The sequence below is a fragment of the Lipotes vexillifer genome, unplaced genomic scaffold (genome assembly GCF_000442215.2).
Source record: "Lipotes vexillifer unplaced genomic scaffold, Lipotes_vexillifer_v1.1 scaffold241, whole genome shotgun sequence".
NCBI lineage: Eukaryota > Metazoa > Chordata > Mammalia > Artiodactyla > Lipotidae > Lipotes > Lipotes vexillifer.
Window position 1 is genome coordinate 952075 of NW_006784922.1, and position 11004 is coordinate 963078.

The window sequence follows — 11004 nt, forward strand, 5'->3', positions numbered from 1 at the left end:
TCATTTGCAAATATTTTCTCCCATTCTGAGGGCTGTCTTTTGGTCTTGTTTATGGTTTCCTTTGCTGTGCAAAAGCTTTGAAGTTTCATTAGGTCCCATTTGTTTATTTTTGTTTTTATCTCCATTACTCTAGGAGATGGGTCAAGAAGGATCTTGCTGTGATTTATGTCATAGAGTGTTCTGCCTATGTTTTCCTCTAAGAGTTTGATAGTTTCTGGCCTTACATTTAGGTCTTTAATCCATTTTGAGTTTCTTTTTGTGTATGGTGTTAGGGAGTGTTCTAATTTCATCTTTTACATTTAGCTGTCCAGTTTTCCCAGCACCACTTATTGAAGACACTGTCTTTTCTCCATTGTACATTCTTGCCTCCTTTATCAAAAATAAGGTGTCCATATGTGCGTGGGCTTATCTCTGGGCTTTCTATCCTGTTCCATTGATCTATGTTTCTGTTTTTGTGCCAGTACCATACTGTCTTGGTTACTGTAGCTTTGTAGTATAGTCTGAAGTCCGGGAGCCTGATTCCTCCAGCTCCGTTTTTCTTTCTCAGGTTTGCTTTGGCTATTCGGGGTCTTTTTTTGTTTCCATACAAATTGTGGAATTTTTTTGTTCTAGTTCTGTGAAAAATGCCATTGGTAGTTTGATAGGGATTGCACTGAATCTGTAGATTGCTTTGGGTCATATAGTCATTTTCACAAGGTTGATTCTTCCAATCCAAGAACATGGTGTATCTCTCCATCTGTTTTTATCATCTTTAATTTCTTTCATCAGTGTCTTATAGTTTTCTGCATACAGGTCTTTTGTCTCATTAGGTAGGTTTATTCCTAGGTATTTTATTCTTTTTGTTGCAGTGGTAAATGGGAGTGTTTCCTTAATTTCTCTTTCAGATTTTACATCATTAGTGTATAGGAATGCAAGAGATTTCTGTGCATTAATTTTGTATCCTTCTACTTTACCAAATTCATTGATTAGCTCTAGTAGTTTTCTCGTAGAGTCTTTAGGATTCTCTGTGTATAGTATCATGTCGTCTTCAAACAGTGACAGCTTTACTTCTTTTCTGATTTGGATTCCTTTTATTTCTTTTTCTTCCCTGATTGCTGTGGCTAAAACTTCAAAAACTATGTTGAATAATAGTGGTGAGAGTGGGCAACCTTGTCTTGTTCCTGATCTTAGTGGAAATGGTTTCAGTTTTTCACCACTGAGAATGATGGTGGCTGTGGGTTTGTCATATATGGCCTTTATTATGTTGAGATAGGTTCCCTCTATGTCTACTTTCTGGAGAGTTTTTATCATAAATGGGTATTGAATTTTGTCGAAAGCTTTTTCTGCATCTATTGAGATGATCATATGGTTTTTATTCTTCAGTTTGTTAGTATGGTGTATCACATTGATTGCTTTGTGTATATTGAAGAATCCTTGCATTCCTGGGATAAAGCCCACTTGATCATGGTGTATGATCCTTTTAATGTGCTGTTGGATTCTGTTTGCTAGTATTTTGTTGAGGATTTTTGCATCTATGTTCATCAGTGATATTGGCCTGTAGTTTTCTTTCTTTGTGAACATATTTGTCTGGTTTTGGTGTAAGGGTGATGGTGGCCTCGTAGAATGAGTTTGGGAATATTCCTCCCTCTGCTATATTTTGGAAGAGTTTGAGAAAGATAGGTGTTAGCTCTTCTCTAAATGTTTGACAGAATTCGCCTGTGAAGCCATCTGGTCCTGGGCTTTTGTTTGTTGGAAGATTTTAAATCACAGTCTGAATTTCAGTACTTGTGATTGGTCTTTTTATATTTTCTATTTCTTCCTGGTTCAGTCTCAGAAGGTTGTGCTTTTCTAAGAATTGGTCCATTTCTTTCAGGTTGTCCATTTTATCGGCATAGAGTTGCTTGTAGTAATCTCTCATGATCCTTTGTATTTCTGCAGTGTCAGTTGTTACTTCTGCTTTTTCATTTCTAACTCTATTGATTTGAGTCTTCTCTCTTTTTTTCATGATGAGTCTGGCTAATGGATTATCAATTTTGTTTATCTTCTCAAAGAACCAGGTTTTAGTTTTATTGATCTTTGCTATTGTTTCCTTCATTTCTTTTTCACTTATTTCTGATCTGATCTTTATGATTTCTTTCCTTCTCCTAACGTTGGGGGTTTTTTGTTCTTCTTTCTCGAATTGCTTTAGGTGTAAGGCTAGGTTGTTTATTTGAGATGTTTCTTGTTTCTTGAAGTAGGATTGTATTGCTATAAAATTCCCTCTTGTATTGCTGTAAACTTCCCTCTTAGAACTACTTTTGCTGCATCCCATAGGCTTTGGGTCGTCGTGTCTCCATTGTCATTTGTCTAGGTATTTTTTGATTTCCTCTTTGATTTCTTCAGTGATCACTTCGTTATTAAGTAGTGTATTGTTTAGCCTCCATGTGTTTGTAATTTTTACAGATCTTTTCCTGTAATTGATATCTAGTCTCATAGTGTTGTGGTCGGAAAAGATACTTGATACAATTTCAATTTTCTTAAATTTACCAAGGCTTGATTTGTGACCCAAGATATGATCTATCCTGGAGAATGTTCCTCGTTGTGTTTTAATTGTCATTTGTTTCTAGGTATTTTTTGATTTCCTCTTTGATTTCTTCAGTGATCTCTTGGTTATTAAGTAGTGTATTGCTTAGCCTCCATGTATTTGTATTTTTTACAGATTTTTCCTGTAATTGATATCTAGTCTTATAGCATTGTGGTTGGAAAAGATACTTGATATGATTTCAATTTTCTTAAATTCACCAAGGCTTGATTTGTGACCCAAGATATGATCTATCCTGGAGGACGTTCCATGAGCACTTGAGAAGAAAGTGTATTCTGTTGTTTTTGGATGGAATGTCCTATAAATATCAATTAAGTCCATCTTGTTTAATGTATCATTTAAAGCTTGTGTTTCCTTATTTATTTTCATTTAGGATGATCTGTCCATTGATGAAAGTGGGATGTTAAAGTCCCCTACTCTTATTGTGCTTCTGTCGTTTTCCCCTTATGGCTGTCAGCATTTGCCTTAGGTATTGAGGTGCTCCAATGTTGGGTGCATAAATATTTACAATTGTTATATCTTCTTATTGGATTGATCGCTTGATCAGTATGTAGTGTCCTTCCTTGTCTCTTGTAACATTCTTTATTTTAAAGTCTATTTTATCTGATATGAGTATTGCTACTCCAGCTTTCTTTTGTTTTTTTTTTAAAGAAGATGTTGGGGGTAGGAGTTTATTAATTAATTTATTTATTTTTGCTGTGTTGGGTCTTCATTTCTTTGCGAGGGCTTTCTCTAGTAGTTCCTTTAGCATTTGTTGTAAAGCTGGTTTGGTGGTGCTGAACTCTCTCAGCTTTTGCTTGTCTGTAAAGGTTTTAATTTCTCCATCAAATCTGAATGAGATCCTTGCTGGGTAGAGTAATCTTGGTTGCAGGTTTTTCCCTTTCATCACTTTCAGTATGTCCTGCCACTCCCTTCTGGCTTGCAGAGTTTCTGCTAAAAGATCAGCTGTTAACCTATGGGGATTCCCTTGTATGTTATTTGTTGTTTTTCCCTTGCTGCTTTTAATACTTTTTCTTTGTATTTAATTTTTGATAGTTTGGTTAATATGTGTCTTGGTGTGTTTCTCCTTGGATTTATCCTGTATGGGACTCTGTGCTTCCTGGACTTGATTAACTATTTCCTTTCCCATATTAAGGGAAGTTTCCAACTATAATCTCTTCAAATATTTCCTTAGTCCCTTTCTTTTTCTCTTCTTCTTCTGGGACCCCTATAACTCGAATGTTGGTGCGTTTAATGTGGTCCCAGAGGTCTCTGAGACTGTCCTCAATTCTTTTCATTCTTTTTTCTTATTGTGCTCTGCAGTAGTCATTTTCAGTATTTTATCCTCCATGTCACTTATCCGTTCTTCTGCCTCAGTTATTCTGCTATTGACTCCTTCTAGAGAATTTTTAATTTCATTTACTGTGTTGTTCATCATTGCTTGTTTGCTCTTTTGTTCTTCTAGGTCCTTGTTAAATGTTTCTTGTATTTTCTCCATTCTCTTTCCAAGATTTTGGATCATCTTTATTATCATTACTCTGAATTCTTTTTCAGGTAGACTGCCTATTTTCTCTTCATTTGCTTGGTCTGGTGGGTTTTACCATGCTCCTTCATCTGCTGTGTGTTTCTCTGTCTTCTCATTTTGCTTAACTTACTGTGTTTGGGTTCTCCATTTCACAGGCTACAGTTTCGTAGTTCCTGTTGTTTTTGATGTCTGCCCCCAGGGGCGAAGGTTGGTTCAGTGGGTTCTGTAGGCTTCCTGGTGGAGGGGACTAGTGCCTGTGTTCTGGTGGATGAGGCTGGATCTTGTCTTTCTGGCGGGCAAGTCTGCGTCCAGTGGTTTATTTTCGGGTGTCTGTGACCTTATGATGATTTTAGGCAGCCTCTCTGCTAATGGGTGGGGTTGTGTTCCTGTCTTGCTAGTTGTTTGGCATAGGGTGTCCAGCACTGTAGCTTGCTGGTCGTTGAGTGGAGCTGGGTCTTAGCGTTGAGATGGGGATGTCTGGGAGAGCTTTCGCCGTTTGATATTACATGGAGCTGGGAGGTCTCTGGTGGACCAATGTCCTGAGCTCAGCTCTCCCTCCTCAGAGGCACAGACCTGACATCCAGCTGGAGCACCAAGACCCTGTCAGCCACACGGCTCAGAAGAAAAGGGAGAAAAAAAGAAGAAAGAAAGAAAAAATAAAATAAAGTTATTAAAATAAAAAATAATTATTAAAAAAAATTATAAAAGAAGAAAGAAAGAAGAGAGCAAACAAACCAAAAAGCAAATCCACCAATGATAACAAGTGCTAAAAAGTATAAAAAAAAAAAAAAAACTAAAAGAAAAAACAAAAAAGGAAAGATCACTAGGACAAACGGTAAAAGCAAAGGTATACAGACAAAATCACACACAGGGGCTTCCCTGGTGGCACAGTGGTTAAGAATCCGCCTGCCAGTGCAGGAGACACGGGTTCGAACCTTGGTCCGGGAAGATCCCACATGCTGCGGAGCCACTAAGCCCGTGCACCACAACTACTGAGCCTGCGCTCTAGATCCCATGAGCCACAACTACTGAGCCCATGTGCCACAACTAATGAAGCCTGTGTGCCTAGAGCCCATGCTCTGCAACAAGAGAACCCACTGCAACGAGAAGCCCGTGCACTGCAGCGAAGGGTAGCCCCCGCTCACCGCAACTAGAGAAAAGCCCGTGCTCAGCAACGAAGACCCAACGCAGCCAAAAATAAATTAAAAAAAAAAAAAATCACACACAGAAGCATACACATACAAACTCACAAAACGAGAAAAAGGAAAAAAATATATATCATTTCAGGTATTCCACAGTTGCAGGGTACATCAAGTTGATTGTGGAGATTTAATCTGCTGCTCCTGATTCTGCACGGAGAAATTTCCCTTTCTCTTCTTTGTTCGCACAGCTCCTGGGGTTCAGCTTTGGTTTTGGTTCCTCCCTGTATGTAGGTCACCCTCAGGCATCTGTTCCCACACAGACAGGATGGGATTAAAGCAGCGGCTGGTTAGGGGACTCTGGCTCACTCATGCTAGGGGGAGGGAGGGGTACAGTAGTTATAATTGGAAAGCGGGGCAAGTCTGTGGTGGCAGAGGCCAGGGTGATGTTGCAGCAGCCTGAGGTGTGCCGTGTGCTCTCTCAGGAAACTTGTCCCTGGATCACGGAACCCTGGCAGTGGCAGGCTCCACAGACTCCTGGAAGGGGAGGTGTGGACAGTGACCTGTGCTCACACACAGGCTTCTTGGTGGCAGCAGCAGCAGCCTTAGCGTCTCATGCCCGTCTCTGGGGTCTGCGCTGATAGCCGCGGCTCGCACCCGTCTCTGGAGCTCGTTCAGGCGGTGCTCTGAATCCCCTGTCCTCGTGCCCCCCGAAACAATGGTCTCTTACCTGTTAGCCAGGTCCAGACTTTTTCCCGGACTCCCTGCTGGCTAGCTGTGGCACACTAGCCCCCTTCAGGGTGTGTTCACGCCGCCAGTCCTCTCCCTGGGGTCCGACCTAAGCCTGAGCCTCAGCTCCCAGCCCCCGCCCGCCCCGGTGGGTGAGCAGACAAGCCTCTCAGGCTGGTGAGTGCCGGTCAGCACCGATGCAGGAATCTCTCCGCTTTGCCCTCCGCACCCCTGTGGCTGCGCTTTCATCCGCGGCGTCGAAGCTCCCCGCCTCCGCCACCCGCAGTCTCCGCCCGTGAAGGGGCTTCCTAGTGTGTGGAGACCTTTCCTCCTTCACAGGTCCCTCCCACTGGTGCAGGTCCCATCCCTATTCTTTCGTCTCTGTTTTTTCTTTTTTCTTTTGCCCTACCCAGGTACGTGGGGAGTTTCTTGCCTTTTGGGAGGTCTGAGGTCTTCTGCCAGCGTTCAGTAGGTGTTCTGTAGGAGTTGTTCCACGTGTAGACGTACTTCTGATGTATCTGTGGGGAGGAAGGTGATCTCCATCTCTTACTCTTCCGACATCTTGAAGGTCTCCCCCTGATCAGCATATTTTTGAGATTCATTTGTCTTGTTGCATATATGAGTAGTTTGTACCTTTTTATTGATGAGTAACATTCCATTGTATGAATATACCAGTTTATCCATTCACCCACTGATGAACTGGATTGTTTCCAGTTTTAAGCTATTGTGATTCAAGCTACTATGAACATTCATATACAACTCTTTTTGTGGACATATGTTTTCATTTCTGTTGGGTAAAAATCTAGAAGTAAAATTGCTGGGTCATACAGTAAGTATATGATTAACTTTGGAAAACAGTTTGGCAGTTTCTTATAAAGTGTTTATAACATTTTACATTCTTACGAGGAATATATGAGTAGTTTCTCCATATCCTTACCAGTGCTTAATATTATCAATCTTTTTACTTTTTTCCATTTTACTGGGTGTGTAGTGACAGTAAAAATGGTGTTTACTGGGTGTACATCAGTGTGATTTTAATTTGCGTGTCCCTCATAACTAGAGATGTTGTACATCTTTTCATGTGCTTATTGCTTTTATATATATATATATATATATATATACTTTTTGTGATGTGTCTGTTCAGATATTTGCTCTTTTAAAAATTGGGTTATCTTTTTATTACTGACTTGCATGTATGAGTCCTTTGCCAGGTTTATGTACTACAAATATTTTCTTCTAGTCACTGACTTGACTTTTCATTTTTTGATGGTCTTTTGAAGAGCAGAAGTTTTAAATTTTGGTGAAATCCAGTTTATCAGTATTTTCTTTTAAGATTGGTGCTTTTTTGTATCCTAACAAATCTTTGCCTATCCCAAGGTTGTTCTGTGTTTTATTCTAGAAGTTTTATAGTTTTAGCTTTTATATGTAGGCCTAGAATCCATTTAGAATTAATTTTTATATGTAGTGTGAGATAGGGGTTAAGTTTTTTTAATACATATATTCAGTTGTTCTAGCACCATTTGTTGAAAAGACTGTTTTTTTCCCATTCTGTTACCTTGATACCTTTGCAAAAAAAAAAAAAAATCAATTGACCGTGTATATACAGGTCTACTTCTAGATTCTATGCTAGTCCATTGTCTATCCTATGTCAGTATCACAGTGTCTTCATTACTATAGCTTTATAGTAGGTCTTGAATTCAGTGTGTAAGTCTTTCAGATTTGTTCTTCTTTTCTGAAATTATCTGGTCCTTTACATTTTCATATAAATTTTATATTAAACTTCCCATTTTCTATTTTTAAAAATACTTGTTGAGATTTTGATTGGGATTGTATTGAATCTATTAATCTGTTGGGGAGAACTGACATTTTAACAATACTGATTCTTCCAATCCATGAACATGGTAAATCTGTCCATTCATTTGAAGATAGTTTAATTTCATGGAGATTGTTTAATTTTGTTAAACAGTCTATTGTAGTTTTCAGTACACAGTTCGTATATTTATATATAAGTCTATTTGAAAACAATTTTTTGATATTATAAATAGTATTTCATTTTCCAGTTGTTTTTGCTGAATATGGGTATACTTTCGACTTCTGTATATTGACCTTGTGTTCTGCATCCTTGCTAGATTCGCTTTTTGGTTTTACTAGTTTTTTTGTGGAATCCTTAGGATTTTCTATGGTCACAATCATGTTTTACTTCTTCAATATTTACCCTTTATTTTATTTTTTTTTTGGCCTTTTTGCACTAGCTAGGACCACAGCAAAATGTTGAATGGAAATGGTGAAAGAAAACTTCCTTCCTTGTCTCTGATCTTAGGGGGAAATAGTCTTTTACCAAAATATGTGATGCTAGCTAAAGGTTAATAGGAGAAAGCATTTTACAAATTTCAAAACCCATTCATGATTAAAACTCTCAGTAAAGTTGGAATCAAAAGTCAAAGCCATCTATGTGCTCTTCCTTTAAAGATTGTTGAGTTTTGTTTTCACAGGCAATTAATTTATACGTGGATTGACTTGATTCTTTGAAGACTTATTTTTAAACTTTGTTGAGGCAGCTTAGCTAGAGTAGGTTTGCCCTCATCCTGACGTGTGGCCTTTCTGTTAGTCTACTCCTAAAACCCTCCATGCTCAGTGAGGCCTTTCCATTCTGGTTGGTCAAAACTCTAGCATCTCCCAACTCTGTGGGCTCCAGGAGTTGTTATGTTTACAGCTCCCTGGTAACCTTTCTTTCTGGATAGTTGTTTTTTTAACACAACTTGTGGTGTCTCCCCTACACATGCACAACCTAGTATTTAGCCAAAGACTCAAAGAGAACCCCAGGGCCTAGAATTCCTTCTCTGTATAGTTTTTTCCTCTAAAATGTTCTACCCTGCAAATTCCAGCTGCCTCAGCCTCCCTCCCCGTCGTTCAGTGTCTGTCTTGTCAGCTCAGTGAGAATGCTGTATACTGTTTGCATCCCCCTCCCTGGGTTGGGAATCCAGCAAATGCCTCTGGTAGAAAACCTAGATGATTGTAGGGCTCACCTTGTTTGTTTCCTTTCACTCTGTGCTGCCATTTACTTCATGTCTAAAAGCAATTATTTCATATATCCAGTGTTCTAACTGTGTATGGCAGAATGACTTATTCTGTCATCAGTGGAAGCAGAGGAGTCGTTGGTCTCGTTTAATTTAGAACAGGGGTCTAAACTTTTTCTGAAGGGCAAGATAGAAAATATTTCAGATTTCTGGGCCACACTGTTTCTGTTGCAGTCACTCAACTGTGACACTGTAGCACAAAAACAGTCATAGACAATCCATAAGCTAATAAGCGTGACTATGTTCCAATAAAATTCTATTTACAAAAGTAGGCAACTGACCTGCTGGTCATAGTTTGGCAACCTTTGATCTAGAACAGTGCTTCTGCCCCTTTTCCCCCCATGGCATAGACTTTTTCAAGTGCCCAAGACAGTCATCTTATTGAATTCCCCAAATTCTAGATTCAGCTAGTTATTTTCTAAGGTACTGTGTAATGCATTCCTTCATCCTCTATATTTTCTATCAACCGTTAATTAGGTCAGGGGGCTTCATGAGAGTCAGGTTAAATATTTGGGGGCAAGAATGATTTCATGGGTAATGTTGGGAATATTAACTTTTGAAAAAGCATCATCTAAGTTGATGCAACTGCACTTCAATCATTGATGAACTCCTTCACTCACCCATCCATCATCCATCCATCCTCCATCCATCAAGGAGGTTCTACAATGCACTAACCCTCTGCCATGTGTGATGCTGAGTGCTCTGAGGGATATAGTGATGCGGTCCAGTCTTCCCTCAATGATTAGATGACAGAAAAGCACAGTGCTAGAAAAGCCAGTGCCTCACTCTGTCTTTCTGGGTCAGAGCCAAAGGGCTCACTTTCCTGAAATAGTTGTAAAAATACAGATTCACCAACCCCTAAGACCCAGTGAAATAGAATCTCTCAGCAAGGTCCAGAAATCTGCATGTTAATCAATTCCATTGTTAAAAGAGGTCAAAGGAAAGCAGGTTGTGATGAAAGTTAATTTCTAAGGGGAGAAGCCATCCACCTGGGAGGAGGCTGCATTTTCCTCTGATTTACCAGAAAGGTAGACATACTGGAGAGCCCAGGGGTCTGGCAGTCCTTCAGTTACAAGAGGAAAAGCATCCAAGCCTTGGGGACTATGATGAGTTTAAAATATGCCACAAATTCTACGGGGTACCTCTCTTCAAAAGGTAAAAATTAATTCCTCTCCCCTTGAGAGTGAGCCAGACTTAATGACTCGCTTCTAACAAATAGGTTTTGGTGGAAATGATAATGTATGACTTCAAGACTAAATTCTGAAAAGCACTGCAGCTTCCCCCTTGCTTTCTCTCAAACCTCTTGCTCCAAGGAAAGCCAGCCATCACGTTGTGAAGACACTCCAGAAGCCCTATGGCTGTCCCCAAGGAGAGCAACTGAGCCAGCATCAACTTGCCAGCCCTGTGAGGGACCATCCTGGAAGTGGGCTGTCCAGCCCCCAAGTCAGGTCAGAGGACTATGGCCCTGGCTAACATTTTGACCACATCCTCCTAAGATACTATAAGCCAGAACAACCCAGCTGAGCTGCTCTTAAATTTCTGACTCACAGAAACATGTGAGATAATATATGTTTGTTCATTTGGGGATAGTTTCTTATGCAGCAATAGGTAATTAATAATATAGAGACTTCACACATAGTTTTAGAACTACTGCTGGGATGGTGCCGGTGAGCCCCATCTGCCATTCCATTTGAGGCAGCCAGCTTGAGAACATCACCACGTGGGGCTCTGCATGCTTTCCTGTTGGACACATGTATCTTCTCAACTGGCTGCTGACCTCACAGTGAAACTCCCAGGCAGAAACCTATACCCGGCCTCCAAAGAATCAGGAGTTGAAGCATCCACCCCCTGGGTGAACTGTCCATTGGAGATGATGCCATTACCCGTTCGTTACCCACAGAGTATTCTTTTTTTTTTTTTTTTTTTGGCAGTTCGCGGGCCTCTCACTGTTGTGGCCTCTCCCATTGCGGAGCACAGGCTCCGGATGCACAGGCT